This window comes from Sebastes fasciatus, chromosome 21 (assembly GCF_043250625.1).
Source record: "Sebastes fasciatus isolate fSebFas1 chromosome 21, fSebFas1.pri, whole genome shotgun sequence".
Taxonomy (NCBI): Eukaryota; Metazoa; Chordata; class Actinopteri; order Perciformes; family Sebastidae; genus Sebastes; species Sebastes fasciatus.
In genome coordinates, this window is record NC_133815.1 from 3,923,473 (window position 1) to 3,944,491 (window position 21,019).

Consider the following 21,019-nt stretch of genomic DNA (forward strand, 5'->3'; position numbering starts at 1 on the left):
AAGGGGAAGTGTAAAGGGTTTGAAAGAAAACTAAACATTTCGAGCCACGATTTCTTAAAGCTAGGGTTGGTAATCATGAGAAATCAGCATAAGTACGCCGGATGTTAAAAATGATCTAACTGAAAAACCCAACCCAGTGTTGCCAACTCTTTTCCAATGAAAGTAGCTAGCAGCACTAGTTCCAGGATTCCCTAAACCTGGCAATAAAGTCGCCAATTCGGCCACACTGACAGCCCGTCCCTTCAGGCCTCCCTCCAAAGCCACTCCCCAAAAAAGTATCATAATGAACGTAAACAACGGACATGGGGACAAGGCTGTTACTAGTACTCACAGCCTTCAAGCTAGTCAGTCAGGTAGCCCGTCCAATTACTTCATTTGGGCCGAATGAGAGCATTTGATTTATTGATTGCTGTATGCATGTAAAGATAATTTTAAAGGCCTTATTGATTACAAAAATAATAATAATGTGGCTTTTCCTGTAAAAAATAAAATAGTATGTTTGTTATTTAATCACTTTAAAAAATTTGGTCCAAAATTAATGTTTTGTTTATCTCTGTGGAAGATATCTGACATTCGGTTCTAACAAGGCTTGTGAGCCAATAGTAAAACAACACTGGTATCACGTGGTATCTCTGGGTCATCAGTTAGTATGGAAAAAAAACGGATAAATGGCTGAGATTGACGGCAACTGCCTATATAAAATGTTTTTGAAGAAGATTACCAACCCATAGCTCTAAGCACATTAAAGGACAAGTAAAATGTGTGATTTTAATATAAGGGCTGATAGACACTAAAACACAATCTTTAGTAACACAGAAGCACTAAAAGCATGATTGAAGTGGTCACAAGATCACAATTTTTTCATTAGTCTCCGTTCTTGCTCCTAAGCAGCCCTCGCTGTGCTGTCCTTGCACTGCACTTCCCAGCAATCACATGTCCATCACCAATAAAATATTGTGCTCTCAGAGCTGAATATTGCTCTGAGATGGAAGACAGGGAGCTGTAACCCTTCACAATGCACCGCTATAATGCAGTGTTGAGTTTTGTTGAGACATTCAATCAATGCCAGAAATGATCGCTTGAACCAGTTTATTTTATTCTACTGTATATTGTACAGTAGCTTTCGCACCGAGCACAATGGAGGCAGGGAAGCCGGATGATAATGCAATGTAATGTAACGAGAAGTGAAATGGAGGAAGAGAGTGGCTTCAAGTTGCAAACCACATAAGCTTTTGTCTGGGTTGGGCGGAAGTGGAGATGCACTTTATCTTGGGTTCTGTGGTGATGCAGTTGGAGTTGCCATAGATGCTGCTAAACGGAGGGAAATCTGTCTCAAGGACCTCCAAATCCAAACCAGTTTTTACGAGAGGCTTAACTGACAGTTTTGTGGACTGTAGACACAAACAGAGCCGTGCAACTGAGAAATGCAACTCTTTTATTTGAGCTGGATTGAGTCTCTTCCTTGTGTGTTTTATGATTGTATAGGATTTCCTGTCTATTGTGTTTTATTTCTATTTGAACTGTTACTGGTGTGCTGTCTCGGCCCAGGTCTCCCCTCAGAAAAGAGATTCTATCTCAAGGGTGTTCCTGGTTAAATAAAGGTTAAATAAATAAAATAAAAAGATGTTTGAGGAGGTTTTAATGGTTATGTACCCGGGGCTGTTTAGGGACCAGTATTTATCCGATGTGGAGCAGCAGAGGAGGATGGACTGAAGAATAAAGAGCACAGCAGGATGTGGAACAGCTAAATTCCTTCATTAATTATAAAGATAGGCTATTGAAGCTGGTTTGTGAGTTAGCTAGCATGCCCTAATCAATATTTTTCTATTAACAACGGGTAAAATGACCATGTGTATTGTGAAACCGGTCGCTCCCAATAATGAATCGACAGAGAGTGATCGCCCAATTTGCAGTTCCCCTTGGCTCTACAGAGCACATATCGTCTTTCAGCTCATCATTTTGGTTTACAGGCCACGACTTCACCGTTTTGGTTCACTCCTACTACTGCAGCAGCAGGCTGACAAAGATAGCGACTTGCTGGTGAACATATTGGAGCATTTATTAGCTAAACTGACATATATTTCCCTCAGGGGTTGGTGGAGACCAAACCAGAGCTAAAAATGAGAGAGAATAACCAACCCGTTCAACGCAACTCGTCCAATACCTCCGCTTGGTCAGTGGATCTCTGCGTTTGATACCAATGCACAAAGGCACACTTTAATGTCTGTGTGAGACGCACCGGGCTTTTGACTATCTCCAATGTAAACCCATCCGCATCATTATTAGACGGTCAGAGCAACTAACGTAGTAAAAAGAGCGAGAAAGCCTGCATAGGGTGAACAACTGGGGAGGTTTGATGGGTCAAACAAACACAGGACTTTCACCCAGGAGACCGCAGTTAGTGACCCATGTGAAAACAAGAATAACAGCAAGAATTAATGGCAAACTGAAAGAGAAGACTTTAAACCAATAGTAATTAGTGCAGCTGAGGAGTAAGATGCAGAGCAGCTGTAGCTTTAATCCATGGAAGATTCAGGTAATGTATGGGCATACCAATGACATGAGTACATGTCAATTTAAATGAATCAAGAACTAGATTTCAGAGAGTCTTTAAAACATTCTAACAAACTTGGTCATCTAAGAATTTATCAAGAATAACATCAAAATGACTGAAGAAACATTGGAACGGTGTTGGAACAAACTGATTTAGAGAGTGTGGATGAGGAGAGAGTAAATCGTTCAAGACGGAGGGGTGGGATATTGAAAGGCAGTTGCCATAAAGAAGCCCAGGTATTGATTACCTGGTTAAATAGAGCTACAGTCAGAGTATAAACTCATTAGACAAACTGAGATTGAATCTGTTTGTGTGCATGTGTGGAGTAAAAGAGGAGCAGAAAGAAACAGACAATTGTTTAGAATGAGCTGAAGAATGGCTCCCTATACTATCTGTAACACTCCTGTGATGTGCTGCTTCTCTTAAAGCATACCCCCCCATTCCTCCCTTACATCCCATCCCAGCCTCGGCAGATACCCTCTGTTCTGTTCACTGCGCCGACCCAGCCCTTCAGTGGACTGTGCCATTTGATCCATGCAGAAGATGATTCACGCTCTGCGATCTGGGGAGTAAGAGCAGCCGAGGAATCCCTCTTTCTCTCCCTCCCACCCTCCACATCCATAATTCAGCATTTGCGCCTTCGTCCTCCCTCCCTTTCCTTTCCATTTCCCCCCCTCTCCTGTCTCCTTCCTCCCACTGCTTTCGATGCTGCTGCTGCTGCTGCTGCTCAATGCCGTGTGCACTCCAGCACAGCATCCACAACCTCAAGTATCAGTCGTCTGTAATCCACCCATCTGGAACGCTTCGCCAAGCGGCACAGGTAAGGTGAGAGCAAAACAAAGTGCTACTTTTCCTTCATGGATTCCAGAGTTTGTGGTGTGTGAAATATATGACGGCTGCATGCATCTTTGAAAGTCTTGTGGCTGATTCGCTTCCTAATTTACTGCATAATTTACCTTTTTTTTTTATGCAACTAGATGATTTTTTTGGAGCAAAGACTTGGTGGAACTGTTGCTATGGTAGCTAAGTGAAGCAGCCAAAAAAAAATTAAAAAAAAGTCTGTGGTAACACATCAGGGGGTACATTAGAAATTGTTGGAGCGTTGGTCGTTGGCATGCAATAAAGTTTAATGTCCCCAAGTGAGACACTCATCCCACCATCCCCATCATACACACACACATGCACCTCCACACACACCCACACACACACACACACACACACACCACTCAGTCATTCTGCAGGCTGCTCTACCTTTATCCACTCCTAAAGTGAAAGAGTGAAGCTTATCATGTGAGTTCAATCACTGGACTTTTGGTGGTGCTCAAAGAAAAGTGGACTATGTTGCTTTTCTTGACAGAAGCACACTAGCAGGATGAAACCCTACTGTTTTATGTTTTATGCTGTATGGATGTATCCTGTAGCGGACTCGGGCTTTACAGTGTGGTTAGATTTTTTGAGATATGTGCTGTGGCTGCATTGTATATACGCTTTTGATCAGATATCTGCGAGTTTTGCATTTGAGAAATGCATCTTGGGTCCCACTTTTGATATGCAACATGTCTATAAATTTATCTTTTTTTTTTTCTGCAGAATTGTTTGATTTAAAACAAAATATGTTCCAAAAATTTAGTTTTTGGCCAAGCTGAAGAGGATTCTGGGTGCTGAATAACATCATATTGTGTTAAATGTGTCTTAAAATCATAAAACTTCATGTCAGCAAGAATAGATGTTTTCAAGCTGAAAATATCTGAGCGTTTATTTTCAAGGGAATCTCTGTCTGTCTCATTCACATGTACGCACACACGGAGCAGTATGGGGCCAGAGATTGATATGTGAACCTTGCCTGAGGGGAGTGAATTGATTTGATGCACTGTGGCATACCTTTATGTTATTTTTGGTGTTGACTTTCCATTTCATAATGCAGCAGGTGTAGAACAGGATGCTGGAGAGAGCAAAAAAGGAAAAAGGAAGTGAGACAGACGATGTGTAATATATCAGTGAGACTGGCTGTTGATGTGCTGGTACATGAGAGAGCGTTGAGGTGCACTGAAGCCGAAGTCTGACGCAAGATTGTCAACACAGCTGGATTTCAAAGAGGCTGGTTCACATCGGGATGCTGTTGAATTTTTTGGAATTGGGTGAGACAGGAAAAGAAAACAAAAAAATAGTGCTGTTTACTGTGTAAGGCAGCCCATGAGAAGGCAGATTTAAACATTCTGACACTGTAAGTGATTTGAACTCTTTCTCATATTAGTTTTTTTCATGATCAAACACCTTCATTTCCTTGCTTTAGGTGACATTTGTGCCCACGCTCAATGCATCTTACACTGTAACACATTTTCTCTGCTGGTGAACTGCATTGTTAAAGGCTGAGGTGCTCATGCTTGTTGATAGATGATGATGATGATGATGTGAGACTAGTTGCACAGTGGGGAAAACGTTGCCTTGGCTTATTAGCTTTTAGAAAAAAAGGTGCTTCAATATTAAAATGTCAATGTTGGCAATTGAAAGCATTCAGCTATTGAAAAGTTAACATAGCATATATTTATATTTGCTGCACTGGACAGGTTTTCATTGAGTTAGCCAACAAAAATATTCTTTCTGGCAACATTTTTAGTGCTAAATTGTCACAGCTGAGCTGCTAATCGGTCTATACAGAGGTGTTTATGCACTACACTTCCAGGACATCACCTGTCAATCAATCAGTGTGAGTATATGTCTTTTTAGCTTCTATTTTTTTTTTTTTTTTTTCTGTAATGGGGTCATTACGCCAAAGCTAATGTTGCACCTTGTAGATGCTGAGGCTTAATTTACATTTGCAACACAGGATACATGATTCCCTGTGTTATTTAAGCCACAGCACTTTAATGAAGCCTGGATGTAATTACACTTCATAATGGACTATTTTTAGCTTTAGCAGACTGAGCTCTCATGTTAGTGAGCTTCAGATTGATGTGTGGTTACATCAGAGCACTCACATGAGGACAGCACTATCAGAGTTTGCGGCTTGCAGCTCTCTCTCTCTGTCTAGCTCTCTTTACAACCACGAAAAGTGAGCAGGCTAAGAAAACTGAACTAAGAAACCGCGTCCTTTCTGTCTCCGTTTCAGTACTATGAACAGTGCTGCAACTACATACACGCCCTCTACCTTAGGGCGCCAAATACCAAGGCTTTGTCACATCCGTCAGGATACTGATGATTAAGGCACCCTTTAGCGTCAGTATGAGACATTGACCACGATCTTCCCCTAAACCTATGTACTTTTAATTGTTTATAAAACTTATAGAGGTGGCAGATCAGAGAGCACGGTCATATGAGTCTTATGAGTCTTCTTTGGAAAGGAAAATATACCACAACATTTGTATCACAAACCACGTTCGGCTTTGCTTAATTAGACATTGATAAATTATTAAATCTTGACCTTGCACAATTGTATCCAGGCCACAAGAGGTTCAGGAAATTTCATTATGCGAATGAAATCATGAAACACAGAGGCTGCGGCGTAATTCATTAATATTAAACATAATGCTGCTCTCGTTTGAATAGGGCTATTAGCAACGGATGGTCTGCATCTGGGTTTCAGAGTTAACAGGATTCCATTGTTGCGCTTTCCATATAGCTGTTGATTAAAAATGCCTCCAGCAGATGCGTGTGATTACCCAGCTGCTACCTGATACTGGAATACAATAAGCATAATAGTGGCAAAGCTGTGTAGTCCAATGACTTTGATTATTTTTCTTTTGCTAACGTCACAAGTCAGCTTGACATAAAAGTTTAAATGAGACCAAAATGAGAGTTTGAAAACTGAAATGGATTCAAATTCAAAGCAAAATATGTTGATTTTCTCACATTTTTACGATAATCTTAAAATAACTCAATCTCTCCTAAACAGATTTGGTCAGCGAAGGCCAAATTGTTCTCTTCTCCATACAATCATTCAACTCTTACTTTATTCTCTCTCTTCAGTCTGTGCACAATAGATTTTCTTCAGATGGAAAAGCTGCCAAAATGTCTTTCGTTTGACATGTCAAACTGTGTTCAAAAGAATCCCTTTCAGACACCGTTTTGGAATAACATGCCGGACCATCGATAAAACTCAGACTCAAAATGCCGTTTTACTTTCAGTCGCCTGAAAGTGTTACAGTAAGAGCAAACACGTAATTCATCATTGACCTTTACTGACATGATGTGGATGAAATGATCTCAGCAAATAAAGAAACTAATTTGGCACGGCGCTGTTTGATCAAAGACATTTCATCTCATGTTCTTGACTGAATTACATATTACATAATGCATATATATAAATGAACAAAAAGCTCAAAAAGAAACTGAATAGAAATGAGTTTCTTTATTTGAAATATTAAAGTAATAGGAGTGGGAAACCACGTATAATGCCAAAAGTGAAGACATGTATTAGAGCTGCTAAAAAGAAAAGAAAAAGGAAACAGGTTTTAAAAGTGTTCAGCCCTGCAGTGTGTTCCACCTTTTGAGGTTTTGCTTGCTTTAAGAGCAAATTTAAAAAAAAATAAACGTCTCCCGTGGGAACGTGATGGCACTGAATCCTCTGAGTGTGTCTGGGGAAGTGCCCTTTAAAAGATAACTTTGATGGCATTTCTTCATCATTAGTCAGCTGGAAGTGAAAAGACAGAAAAGATGTGTGAGAGGAGGTGTACCAAAAACAAAAAACAACAGTTCCAGGCAAACCCGAGACGCCTTTATTTTGTATACACCTTCACCTGCAGCTGAGCCTCACTGATTCACACATCTGTTCGGTGCTATTTTAGGGGTTATTATCACCATTTAGTAATGAACACCAGGTTACTTTATGCAGTATTTAAACCAAACTACACATTTAGAACGTCTAGCGGTGACTTGTGTGAGCAACTTTTTATTTTTTTGATGATTTCCATCTGCTTAATATTCTGCTGGGATACATCTGTGGCCAGGCAAATCGACCTTTGATATTTACAGGCTGTAGCCTGTTGGGTCTGATTTCATTGATCCCCATTGATTCATTCCACATGGGGCGTCTCTCGGAGTGTGTTTACTTTGATCAATGGGTCTAATGGGTAAATACAAATTTCTTGCTATCTTTCTCCTGCTTCAGCCAGTCCATACTAATCTCCTCGTACGGCCTCAAGGTGATAACATATTGCTAAGATACTAATCTCTTCAGTTCTAGAGGGTAAGTCACTTTTCTTTTCTTTCAATTTCTTTTTCCTTAGCTGTCTCAGTCCAGCTTATATTCTTTCTTATGAAGATGGGCGCCATTAAGAAGATGATTCTCTTAGAGATTTCACAGGAATGTAGTCAGGTTGGCTCAGTGTGGGAGGTGTTCTGCATGAACAGTTCAGGTGGGAAAATCACAGTTTAATGCCTCTATAGGCTGCAAAGCCCTAATGTGGCTGGAGGAGTGAATGCTGTTTCCATACAGCCCTGTGGTGGCACTGTTTTCCCATCATTGATCTGCAGAGAGATACTTCATATCTCCACTGAGCTGTTGGGGATAAATACAAAGCAAAAGAGAGAGTGATCTATCTATCTATCTATACACAGTATATATACACACAGTGATGGAGAGAGAGACAAATGGTGTTGTCTCAATTGTGTCGACATAATAGGATGCAAATATTTTGATCACAGCCTGTTTATTTCGTTAACGTTTCACAAAAAAGCATTCAAACATTGACAGATTGGGCTCATCTATAAACACATGCGCCACAAAAGTTTTTTTTTCTACAGTATGAAAGCAACTGCTGGAGACATCTGTGGGGACTCCACACAAACTCAAACAAGTTGAACGTGTGCCACGTGATAAGTTAATATAGTCCAGTTCACCAGGGATTTGATTAAAGAGTAAAACTGTAAAAAAGATAGTTTATAGGTTTGTGATGGTTCTGTATCAATATCATAAAGTAGCTTTCTATCTTAACATAAAAACCCTTTAATTTGCAGCTCATGATGGTGACAGATGAAAGAAAAGTGCAAGTGAGTTGAATACATTTTGCAGTTTCCCTTCTTTCAGGAAAGACCACCCCGACATGGAAAGTGACTGCAAAAAGATTTGAATCAAGTTAATCAGCAAACGTAAAATCATCATTTTAAAACACATTCAGTGATTTGTTATGGTGGAGACAGTATTTGTGCTGAGTTTAAGCATCTCAGTAACTTCACATGCAGATTTATGATTCCTAAGTCGGCCCTCTGCACACATTGCTCAGAAAAAAAAATGCTCCAGACAAAACTTCTCACTAAATAGCGCATACATGTGCGTTTATCTTTATACGCCAAAAAATAAAGAAGAAGAGGGCGAGCATGTGGTGCTTAACCCTGTCGAACAGACATAAAGGCTGTCATGATAGGCCTTGACAGCATAAGGTGATTTTACGTACACCACTGACATCTAGAATGCTGCACTGGCGAGATAAAGCCTCCGTTTAAATTGCCTCCAATTCTAAATTAGCTCTGAATCTAATAACTGCTTCCATGATTTTCTTTTCTCCACATGAGAAAAGTCATTATCCGGTATCAGCGCAGTATGTCAGCAATATTGCCAGCTGTAGCGATGCAGCACTTTTGGTATCAGGTCAGAAACTTTTGACAGCATCTGGGCTTGTCAGCTAGCTATCAGTCTACTCTTTTAAAGATTAAAAAGGACCCACGGGGGCATTTTCACAACTCGTTCTGGCCCCAAAATGTAGCAGAGAGCAGCACACAACAAACAGCAGCAGTTACAGTGTGTGTGTGACCTAATTTTATCATAATCTGCCCTGCACTGAGCCAGTTCCCTAAAAGCGCCATGGAATAACTACATTTGTGAACATGGAAATTGAAAAGCTGCCACACTGAAGGTGCAAAAAACAGCTCATCTCAACAAGTCATTTTCTTGAAACGGTACTCTCCTGAACACAAGTGGCGAGTGTCTCTGGTTTCCAAGGCAATTTAACTTAAAGAGTTCTCGTGGATCGATCGGCGTCTGGAAACGAGTGGAGTGGGCTGCCTTGTGTCAAGATATTGACATAAAACAAATCATTGCATTGTAAAAATGAAAAATGCCTGTTTTCCCCTGAAGAAGAACATTTTTTATTGGAGTATTATCTGCTTTAATTTCCCTTGTTTCAAGTGTCTGGTATTTGAGATTATTTAAAGTGGCAATAGACTGTTTTTTTTTTGCTTTAATTTATCATTATGAAGTAAACACAATGTAATGGCTGTAGAATAATGACACCATCTGCATTTAGGTTGGTTGCTTTAAACCTCACTTTCACTATGCACTTCTGTCTGCCACCAGGTACGATCTCCCGGGAAAGCCCTGTCTCCTAAAAGTTACATTCCCATACAACGATACTGCATTGTCAATTACGTTTCGTGGATTATGTTTGTTTTTGACATATCACAAATACATTTCTAATGATAGTCAACATATAGAGGAGGTTGGGGTGGTGGATGGGTCAAACAAACACAGGACTTTCCCCCAGGAGGCCACTGTTCATGTCCGGTATGAAACCAAAACTCAATGTTCACTTATTTTAATTTACATCCGTACCTTAAATAGAGTAACAAACATAGTAATTTCAAGCCAAACTATGATGTTTTGCTGCTTAAAATCGGGGAGAAAATGTGTTTCCCTCCAAACATAATTGAGAATGCAGTTTAGTTGCATGGGAACATCATTTTGTAGGAGGCGGGGTTGCCCGGGGAGATGAAGGCTCGAGGGCCACGGCTGCAAAATGTAAATAACGAAAACACTGGGTTGCCTTTATTACAACACTGAAATCTGAGTTCAAATTGGGATTCTTACTGTTGTTTATTGCTTTGGACAGTAGCCAGGCTGCTGGTTGTAGCCATGTTGCTAACGCTAACACTAGCAGCCAGAAACAAACATCTATGATTAATTTTCTGTTTGATAATCTAAACAAAGCAGACATTTTCTGGCCTTTTCTAAAACGATCATTGGTGAAATTTAGCTGACTACTTTCTGTTATATCCTATACGGTTGTCTTTGCGACAGCTGCGGCAACAGTAATACCACTTGGATATTAACAAGGTCAATGTTTTTTTTTATTGCCTTGTTGTAAAGGAAACAATGCACAGACCGAACTTGTTCCTAACTTTAATATCACAATATGTCGTAGACAAACACAATTTTATCAATTACGAAAAGCACCAAAATGGCAGAAATGGGTCGCAATCTTATGAAATTAACAGATATAAACTTGATTTAATTTAACACTTACTTTGATACATTATATGTTTCCATAATGTTTCTATAAAGATACTGTAAAATTGTATAAATTAAATCTCTATTCTCTGAACGATGTATAAAATTGTGATAAATGAAACAGGTGAGTGACTTGGATTTGACGTAACACCCATAAAATCTGTTTTTCTTACCTTCCGATTTTATGTCCCGAGAGTATCTCAAATTAGGGTCATTAAAATCGAGCCGCTATCGACAGTGTCATAACAGTGTTAGAGAGCTAGGAAAAGCCTTGACTCTTACGCGGCCACTTTATCATTATTTTTCTATTTTTGACATCCACAACTCAGGTGATTTCACGGGACTGCTGCTACAAATCAGCCCAAATGGCCTTGAGTAGGCGGAGGGGGATGCATATTCACCGCCAGTGTGGAGGTACAGTCTTTAGCCATGACCTATTCTTTTTTAGCCAATGGGAAAGAGAAGTGTGCCAGCATGATTAATGGTCATGATTACCTACTCAGAAAATGTGGTTTTCTGGCCCAGCAGCTTCACTTTTATGACTTAAACCTGGGGCGAGATGCTTCATCATGCAGGCAAAGCTGCATACAGACCTCACAGACAGCGTGTGGTGAAGACCAAACATATCACAGATAAAGTGTTTACCATCAAGCTGTTTGGATAGGGAGGTATAAAGCCTCGCGCGGATTGTTGTGCGGACAACAAAACAGGCTAATTACAGATTGTAGCGAGCAAATCAACCAGAGCAGGTTGAAACACTTCTAAAATCTTTTCCAATACCTGATCTGAATCTAGAGTGGCTGCTTCAAATCATAAAGAAGTTGCTGACCAAATTATTGCATAGAGCCTCGAGGGTTTAATTGACGAAACCACAAGATTGATACTTTGCATTTACTAATCGCCCCCATTCTGTCTGCATGTTTTTGTTTTTGCAGCAAACATAAAAAGCCTGTGCTTCTGTAGGAGCTTGTGTGTTTGTTTGTACTTGATTCTGCAGCACTCGTGTGCTCCGGAGCTCCCAGATGACGCCCCCCGATCATTAACCTAAAGTTAATTTCTGTCACAAACACCTCAGCGGCGCTCATTACGACTCAGCACTACTCCACCGCCACCGAACGACTCTATATCTTGCCACTGAGCCTCAAAGGTTAGCCCCCTCTTAAAGGTTACAGCTCTCTGTGACATTTCCCTTGATGACTTATTTGGCTCTTTGTTTTTGATAAATATCAACTAGCGTGTTGTTGCGACTTAGAATTACTCACTCATTAAAACCATAATAAGAGAATTTGTCCTGGATCAAAAAAGAACCGAGGAAAACAGACCCTGTGATTCATCGAAGATTTAAATGAGCATGCTTCTTGACGCCGGCGGAAAGCCGTCTATGACTTTTGTGAACTTCTATCAAATGTGAAGGAATTTCAACACCAACTTCAGCAGCTGATCTTTCCGACATCAACAGCCCTACATGGTGAACTGCACCTAACATAAAGTCACATCCATTAGAGCGGATAACAGAAACATCAAGTGAAGAGGAAATATATCAAATGCTAAGTACTCTAATAATCTTCCATTTGCTTTTTTGGCGAGGGAGCAGAATTCCTTGTGGCAACCACACCATCATCCATCACTGAGCAGCTGAAAATATGAGAGCAGCTGAGGTTGTTCCAACAGTGCAGACAGAGAGCTTTGAACGTGAGAAATCTCAGTTCCTGGCTCGGTATAGCAGCTGACTCACTGGTGGTGATCAACAACCTTATCAAACCCTGCAGATATATCATGGCCATTTTTGTGCTGCGGGACCTTAAAATCTCACTTATTGCACCTTTAACACCTTTAAATATGTCAGTAGCCCCCATTACATCTGTCACTTGATGCGTATGCACATAAAATGCAGCTGCAAATTCATCTAGACAAACCGCAAAAGCAGAGGCGCAGGAACCTGGCTGCATAGATGTCGGCTTCAAATGCAAAGTTGATTGAAATTGTGACTGGGCTGTGGTAAGGCTTCATTTAGCAATCCTGTTTCTCCTTCCAGGCGAGGAAACATTTGATTTCTGCAACTTTTTTACCTTTATTGGATTACGGTTATCTGCTCTTTATGAATGCACATGACCAGTTCCTAAAGAAGCTGGATACTGTATACCATTGTGCTTTACGTTTCATTACTGGCTGTGGAAATCTGGTTCACCACTGTACCCAATATGCAGCTGCTAAATGGCCATCTCTGTATGTCCGCAGAATTACACATTGGTTGGCTCTTATATATTAATCGCTCCTTGGACTGGTTCCTTCGTATCTGTGTACATACATGTGCACAAACCGCGATCAATATGGCCTGCGCTCTCACAATGTTCTACAGATGTCGGTCTCAAAGGTTAGAACAGAGCTAGGCAGAAAAAGCTCTTAAATACGCTGCTCCTTCTTCCTGGAATAATGTACAGAATGACCTGAAATTGTCAGAGCTGATTACTACTGTATGGGGGAATTTAAGTCCATTTTAATGGATCGAGAAAGTGGTACTATAGGTCGATGTGATTGCTCTTGATTTTCTCACTGAATTGTTTTGAGATTGACCTGTTGGTGCATTATAGCAATTTGTTGTGTAACATACAGACTGGATGTCATGCTTGTTCACATGTGGTGTGTGACTGTTAAATTTGTCTGCTTGTATGGTCTGTAAAGTGAAGGTGAGGGAAACCTCCTCTATCACTGCCGAACCCCCATTCGTAGGATGGGCAACTTTCAGGAAGTTGGGGTTCATTTATCTCGCACTGCAACTGGGTTCTTGTGATATCACAAGATCACGCTATAATTCATCTTGTCAGGCTTCAAGTAATGCGTTTGTGTCGGGACAACAGTTCTCCAGACCACTCATGCGTCCTGTGAGGTGCTACTGGCAGCTATGGGCGTGGTTTTTGTGTGTGTGATGACACTGAGAGGTGAGTGTTCGTGCAAACTGAACAATGGCAGCTCCTGAAGAGGTTAGCTTAGCTGCTGCAATAGCATCAGTTGTATCAGAGCTGGAGAGTGTTTCTTCATTGAAAGAAGAGCAAAGAACGTCACTGAAGGTGTTTGTCAATTGAAAGATGTTTACACTCTCTTCCCGACTGACTCCGGCAAGAGTTTGATTGACAGACGGTTCATTCAATCACTTGCCAAGTATTATTTAAAAAGTGCCTTCCCTTTTCCAAACAGTTCCCAAGGATGGCTTTTCAGATGGTTCTGTGGCAAAGCATCAGAGAGAAGGGGGGACTGTCCTGTGGTTTGATGTGTAGAGGCGTTTAAGCTGAACAAAACCTTTGGAAAATACTCAGGTCATCACTTCCTTTGCTCAGCTGACAAAGGTTCAGCATAGAAGGGTTCTATTGAGGCGTTAACACTAGCCATTTTCTTGAGGATGGTGGGGGGGGGGCACAGTTACTAGATGAATGTTCTTACAAAAGGGTGACCCCGGTTAGAGTGCAGTCGAGGTGGAACACCACACTTTTAGAACCACTCCTAATCTGCCACTCTAGCAGCTTGCTGATCGCAAGTAGGGGTGACCTGGAGAAACTTTGAGAAAACGTCAGTCAAAACCGACACTTGTTCCACCCCATCTCTAGCAGGTTCTGACAAGGAGAAATCAATCACTGGCACATACACAGTACCTTTGGTGACGGTGACCATCACTGGTGAGATCAGCTCATGCTCAGGGAGAGGCCGACCATCATCAAGGAGCATCAGTCTCCTTCCCTTTTTGAAATGAATGAACCAGTCATTTCTGTGCAGGCTCAGCCATTTCTCTACTGACTGGCAGCTCCTGTGTTGCTGCCAGGAGGCAGACTGCAGCAGCTCAGCTCCGGCTTTACGTGCCGCAGAGCCACTGGGGCAATGGAGTTTGTTGCCACCATGCATGTGGTGTGTAGCTTCACAAAGCCATTTGTGGTCTCACCCCTTCCCATTCCAGAAATTCTTTGTGGCCTGCTGTTTTTTTTTTCTATTTCTCACTACTTTGAGCAAAGCAAAACATTCCAATAGTGCCACTGAGCAGAACGGCTCAGATAGTGGGCTGCTTAGACTCCAGATTAGAGACAAGGGGTTTGCGGCTTAAATCCTTGCACTGGGAGAAGTGAATCACTGCACTGTAGACTGTAGTGTGTATGACTGTGATTTCACTAAAGAGCTTAGAAGTACAGTGCAAATGCTGTAAAACAAGAATGCCTACTCAGCAAACCTTCCCCAGATTAATAAATATTATTGTGCTGGGGATGTTTAATTCTTAAGCCCATGCTGCCCGATGCAGTCTGTGTTCCTTTGTGCCACATTGGTGTTTGAACTGATGGTGTGGGAAAGTATTTGCTTATCGAGGGGCAGATTAAAACCACACAGCAATACAGTATAGGTAAAATCAAAGCCATGCCAGAATATATGTCCAAACTAATCAGAGTTGATATGGAACTTTTTGATAATTTCGAACTGAGCACAGAGCTGTATTTGCAGTAAATTGGAAAAATAATACATACTGCAGTCAGCACTGTGAAATATTAATTAAAAAATTAAACATCATTTTGTTTAAATAATATGGCAGTTAGTACTTTATATACACATATTGCAAAACAGCTGTTTTCTTGACAAAAGAAAAGTTTTTTTTCACACTTTTTGATGTTAAAAATCCCCAAGGATGAAAACACAATGAAGCCCAAAAGGTTTTTTTTATCAAGGGAACTCCAACCAGCAGGATAAGGACCCAAAAGAAAAACACAAAAACTGCAGTAGATAATAAGAAGTTGTCCGGATAAGACAGGCGATGGTACCAAAAAAACACTGGGCTGAGACTTAGTCAAAAACACAGAAGTAAGGTCCTTAACACTAAGGGATCAACTGGGAAAAATAACGCTGGATGGCTCACTGAACCGGCACAGAAAAAGGGGAACACACAGACTAAATACACAACGTGGGGAGGCTGATTAGGGACAGGTGAAACTCTTCAGGGAGGGGGTAGGTAATCATACCAGTGGGGCAGGAAGTCAAGTATCTATATCGAGAGACAAAGGTAGGTATACCAAAATAAAACAGAAAATAACTGGAATACTAGAAATTAAGAAAACATAATTTAGACACAGGACCGGGATGTAACATATTTTTTTTTTCCGTTGTGGTCCTCTCGTATAACACTTAACATACCACAAGATAAAACGACACACTGCAAGAAAGACAGCAAGTACAGTCAGTACAATAAACATATAAATAGCAGGCGGCACTATGTCAACATACTCGTATTATCTTGATCATAAAAATTGAAATGTAATATATTGAAATTGAATATGCTACATGATAGTTTGTAACCATTTCTTTAAAGCCACTGTAGGGCGATTATTCCACTCTGCGCTATAGGGAAAAGTGTTTTTGCCTATTAGGCTATTGAATCGAAAAGGTATGAGTCACGCTACCTCTTGTAAAGTAGCGAGGATTTTGCATTTAGTGCTGCTGAGTAATAATTCATGGTATTAAACCATAATCACCATCTTATTTATGACCCCATACGTTTAAGCGTAGCCCTGCCCCACACATCATTGACTCCTAAGTATGGGTACATATGAACAGGCTGTGTGGTGGTGAGCATATGTGATGGTGAGCACGCTGATGTGGAAAAAAAAGGTGTACATGTTGCTCTAATGTACAGCAACCCCTGGTCCATCTGTCCCACAACGTGTGTGTTTTTAATCATACTACATGGACCATGAAGTTCGAGTCTGTTGTTATGGCTTCACTGTTGCGTCTCTAATCCCATCGTGGAGTGCGGGCACGTCCGAGGCAGCGAGGTTCATCTGGGGCACCATGTTGATTATGTAGTAGCTGTGAACATAGAAGTATTTTACTGCACCATAAAGAATTTTTAGGACACCCATCAATTGATGTTATGATCTGCTGTCAGAACAATTACATACTGGAAGGGAAGCCATTTGAGATCGTGTGTCTCAAAAATGTCAGCATGTCAAGAATCAAGACACCCCCGATCTCTGTAGTATTATCAGTGTGCTTTGTGTAATGAGTAATCATCCATCCATTTATTTTTTATACCGCTTCTCGTCTCCAGGGTTTACATGCTGGTTTCTCAACTTGGTGAGTGGCACTTTCAGACAAACACACTTAGGACTGTTGACTTAATTAGATTTCCAGTTCACCTAACATGCACGACTTTGGTCTGTGGGAGGAAACTGGAGCAACCAAAAAGAAATCCATGAAGCCAAAAGGGGGGCATGTAAACGTCATATATCAAAACACTACACAGAAAAGCCCAATGGCCATGTGACTTCTACTGCTACTAATGTTCAGGCCCAGTTTCTCTGTTTGTCTCTATCCATGGTGCTGAAACATGCATATGCATATATGTAAAACATGCAGAATTTGTACCTTTGTAAAATTCGAAACTATGTTATATGTATGCAAAGACAATATTAGACTACATTGTGCTATCTAATATGATAATATAGGCTATATTTACAAAAGGATTACAGAAACTTATGAAGACTGAAATGTATATTTCGCTCTCGACCTTGAGTCGGTCACTGCAGGTTAACCCTTTCAGACACACAATCAACACTTGTTCAACCCTGGTTGAGTCCTTGGTGTGAAAGGGGCATCTGTGTCTCCATGGTGCTGAAGCATCCAGGCCCAGTTTATCTGTGTGTCTCCATCCTTTTTTCTGTGCTTTCTATTCCTCTAACACAGTTTCATAATAGTAAATAGGCTATTAAAAACTACAAGAGCATATATGTATTTGTTCAAATGTAATATTGTTCTCGGCATAGATATTTAGGACATGAAACTACAGAACACTTTGTAGCTTTTCAGAGTGTGATAAAATCCATCCTGCTCTGAAAAACTGCTGCTGTACAAAGGGCATCTGGAGCCTATAGGATATAAAGAAAATGTTTAAGTTCCACAAGCCTCCAGGAAACCTGCGGTAGAGACAAAATGTGCTTGGCAGCCTGTGCACTTCTTTGTGAAAAAAACCTTCCAACACTAGCTATTTATTGTTCAAAGACTCACTCATGTATGACTGCAAACCTTGTTGTCTGGGTATGGTGAGGGAACCTGTGTTTGTCAACATGTAACAAAGATGGATTTTTACCTTTTAAGGGAAAAATCTGTAGTTCATGACAGATGAAAGAAAGATAATCTATGAAACATAGTCCACTTCTAGTTCTGGGAATTATATGGTGCGTTATTTGGCACATATATGACAGTACATAGCTCATCTGTTTGTGTGTTTTGAAGTATTCTCATAATTCAAATAGCACATGCACTAATCCAATTTGGTTTATAGACTAATAGTTCAAAAGTCCCCTCCTTTCTTTAAAGCTAAATCCACTCTTGAATACAAAAAAGAAAATAGAACACCAGCAGCATCCACTTGAAAGCCCTTTAAGTGGTAGCTTTGCCTTAATGAAGCAATAAACCTCTTGACAGACAATAACACAAAGCAGACAAAGCACCACATTATGTTCTGTTAAATTAATAATTATCTATGAAATGCATATTTAAACTTTTACAATAATAATAGTAACAGATACATTCATTGAAACTGATCATAATTTTGCTACTGGTAGAAGATATGCAAGAAGAAGTCCCTCATGCAAAACTCTTTAATAAGCACTGAGCACAGTAGGGACTAAATGAAAGCTTTATGGCGTCTTTCCAACTGAAATCTTGACAAAACATTATAAATCAGGGGCATTGCCCTTTAAATGCTGATAATGCATCTCCCCGCTCTGTAACTATCCTTCTGAGGTTTGGGGACCTGGGGTGGAAAACGAATCTGATGACCCACACTTTAATTATTTGGACATAAAACAGCATCATTATTAGCGGTCTCGGATGAATATCTGTTACAGGCATATGAATGTGAAAGTCAAGGTTACATTAGTTCTGATTAACAGCCGCTCTCACACAATGCTCTGTTGCCTTTGAGTGTCTCTTAACGCTCCATGTTAGTATAGTTACTATAGTAGGTATGCCTAACAAATCAAATGCACACAATATGATATTGATTTGCCGTTTCTGATAGATATAAACAATAGAATGATGTTCCCATTTCTGATATAATTCAAAATCCAAGTCAACCATTTCCCACCTGAGGCTCACTGGGGCTTGACTTCAGCGACTCAGGGTGTACGTGATGACTCCGTGACAGAGGGTCTACGTGATGACTCCGTGACAGAGGGTCTTTGTCAATTTGAATCATTTCCCAGTTCAATGATTGCCCCCTCAAGTCTTCGAGCCGCCTAAATATTTCCCACTTTATTACTCATAAAGCACTACCGATTGTATTAGTCATATCCGGGCAGATTGGATTATGGTAAAGCCCTTTGACTCTATCACTGTTGATTTCCCTCGAGGCCATAGAATGGACTTTAATGAATCTCCATTTTTACCAAAACCCTTGCTGTGAGGTGCCTTAATTTGACATGCCATGGGCAATAAATGAGTCAAAAACCCAGACATCTCGAATGACTAAAGGTGGCAGGTTTTGACCCGAGTCAGTAATTTCTGATTAAGTTCCATCAAGACGAAGTCCTTAATCAAAGAAATTGCCAAGAGAAATTTAAATATTTCAAGAAGTGACTCAGTGCTTTGCTGAGGACTTGCGAGTGAGTTTTATTGGTTTTGTTACATTGGTGGACACATTTAATACGGCCAAGATGTGTAGAATCTGATTCAATTCATTTAGCAAGAGCAACAAGGACACTTTGTACTAACACAGAGCAACGTGAGCAATAAACAGAGGTTGTATTTACACTATAAAACCAAAAGGAGAGCACACATTATGCCTATTTTTAAAAGACTTTACATTGGTTACCTGTTTTTGTTTCGATTTTATTAGTTTATAAGGCACTACATGGCCTTGCACCAGACTACCTTGCAGAAATGCTTTTGGTTTATGAACCAGGAAGGCCCCTCAGATCCTCCGGTTCTTCTCTTTTAGTTGTTCCGCAAAGCAGAACAAAAACATTTGGTGATGCTGCTTTCAGCCGTTACGCTCCCAGCCACTGGAACAACCTTCCAGAGGAACTGAGAGGAGCTGAAAATATTGATATTTTTAAACGTATACTAAAAACCCAACTATTTAGTCTGGCTTTTATGTAGTATTTTATGGTTTATCATTTTATGGTTTTATTGTTTATAATTATTTTATTTATCATCACCATTTTAGTGTTTATTTTACTCTATTTTATTTAATCAGCATTTTTTTTCATAATTATCTCTTTTATCCATTTTATTTAATTAAAATGTGATTATTTAAATACAATCTGCTTATTTTGTGTAGTTTCATAATTTGTATTCATTTATTTTTATTGATATTTCATTTTATTTATTAAATTATTTGACATGGACAATACATGTAGGCATTGTTATATTTAAATAAAGTGCAACCGATGCAATGCATATAGGACTTTTAGCTGTAGCCAATTTGCAGACCTTGTCCCTGAAACATACAATCCCATAATACAACAACATTACAATCAATATACCTATGTATGTTCCCTCTCAGAGATCAGAGATCACAGGTTCGGTTTAGTTTCAGCCAGTGTTTCACCTTTTCATTAAACGTTTTCAGATCAGGTTGTGTTTTTATTTCCGTTGGTTGGGCATTCCAAAAAAAATCTTAAATTTTACTGAAAAAGATGACTGATGGAAAATTGTTTTGCACTGCTCCACTCTGCAGTTACAATTCATTGATCCCCTGGTGGCTATTCTATTAGTATTTATTTTTGTGACACATGGACAGAGTACAGCTGGGGTGAGATTGTTCACACATTTGAAAATCAGTATGGTAAAAGAAAACTTGATGAAACTATCAAAACTGAGCAACTTATACTTTTTCAGAATTATACAGTGGTGCCATTTCATTTGTTTTTGATCCATTATTTTCAGTGCTTGGTTATACAGTATAGTGATGCAATATGACAATTCAACGTTCTTCGTGCAGCTTGTTTTGGAGATACGCACACAGACACATCTGCTCTTTTTATGAAATAGTTTTTTTTATGAACTGTGTACAATTTTGTTTTTTTTAGAAGTAAAAAAAATCTCAGTTAATGTCACTTTGGCTTAAAGTTTTGGGAATGTTCTGGCCATGTTTAAAAAGCATTTTCCTTTTAAAATAAAAGCTTCAGTCACAGTAGAAAACTTCTTTGCATTAACTTGAGTTGTCAGACTTGAAGGCCAACTCATCCACTCTCCTCGGTAGATTCCTAGTT

General features: G+C 39.9%; 1 protein-coding gene across 3 annotated transcripts in view; it reads left to right on the top strand.

Moving 5' to 3' along the window:
• Positions 1-3,087: 3,087 nt before the first annotated feature.
• The window catches only part of LOC141759658 (cadherin-18), a 180,186-nt gene continuing 162,254 nt past the window's right edge, over positions 3,088-21,019 (top strand). The window contains exon 1 of one of the 3 annotated variants that reach the window (XM_074621911.1): positions 3,088-3,379. The gene's annotated coding sequence lies outside the window, so the exon portion shown is untranslated. The remainder of the gene's footprint in view (positions 3,380-21,019) is intronic. The other 2 variants (XM_074621913.1, XM_074621912.1) reach the window with 2 other exon arrangements.